Source organism: Fulmarus glacialis, unplaced genomic scaffold (assembly GCF_000690835.1).
Source record: "Fulmarus glacialis isolate BGI_N327 unplaced genomic scaffold, ASM69083v1 scaffold24359, whole genome shotgun sequence".
NCBI lineage: Eukaryota > Metazoa > Chordata > Aves > Procellariiformes > Procellariidae > Fulmarus > Fulmarus glacialis.
Genome location: NW_009231798.1, coordinates 6,740 through 7,984, shown reverse-complemented (window position 1 = coordinate 7,984; position 1,245 = coordinate 6,740).

The window sequence follows — 1,245 nt, the reverse complement described above, 5'->3', positions numbered from 1 at the left end:
TCTGGCAGACGCTCTGCTTCCCCTGCCGTGCCGTTTCTTGACTGAATGCGATTTGTCCGTGTCCTGCGGGGCCCTCGGCGAAGTCCTGCTGCCCGCAGATGGGGACTGGTCCTCCCCCTCCTGGGAGGCTGCATCCCTGCCTGTGCTGAGGATTTCAGGGCTGCCTCCTTGGTTTTCTATTTGTACGACTGATAAAGCCTTCCTGACTACTTACTCTTGACTGTCCTGATAAAGCTGCTATAATTGTATCAGGACGGGGAAGCCAGGCGTAACAATAAATCCAGGTGCTTGCCACCAGCTGAAGTGGCTTTTTCATATTCCCGCAGAGGGAAGTTTACTTTGCAGGACCGAGACTAAGCGGCATAAGCATTTTCTTGCGTGTATCTGAGATCGGTGCTTAAACAGTCGTTCTCTTTATGTGTTTCTCGATGTGCAGTTTCTCCACTTTGCAGAGAGTGAATGGCTGGGGAGGCTGGGAAGAGCATAATAACATTTGCCTATTCCTCAGGAGTGTCATGTGTCATCATTAATACTTGTGAGCCCCGGAGGGAAGGGATTAGAGCTGAACAAATTATTATGGCAGGTCGGATTCTGGCTGCAGCACATCTCACGCCCCTCTCTGGCACCTCTCCTCCGAGGATTTGCAAGGAATTAGCAGATATCAAGTCCCTGCTACTCCCTGCGAGGGTCCAGGGCCCAGTGCAGGGAGGGGGATGGAGGTGCTGAGTGGTGATGGGACTCGCTGCGTGATGGGGAGGTTCGTGGCCGTTGGCTCCGGCACTGACTCCCGCTGCCCCTGCGGTAAATGATGCTCTCGGCTCACTTACTGGGATCAAATGTTTACCAGGACTTCTCTCGGCAGGGACGGGCTCACGGCTGCCTTGGGGGCTGTCATGGAGAAATGTGCAGTCCTTTCTCCTGCCCATAATTCAAGGTCTCCCCCGCAGGGACGGGACAGGAGGAGGATATTTTTGTCATTCCCAGCGCCCTGGCCGTTTGGGACACCGGCTGTCCCCAGCAACCCAGCGGGGTCGGGACCACCGCAGGAGGCAGGATCAGGAGGCTATTTGGGGCAGGGGAGACCCTCTTCTCTGCAGGGATGGCAAGGGAAGAGCCAGCTTGGCTGGCCCGTCCTGGCGTGGCTGTAAGCATGCCCACGCCATGCTGTCGCATCCCTGGGGCAGATGTGGTGTGAGCGTTGCCCTGATACACCACCCCAGGGGCTCTGTGTCAGCCCCACGGGCT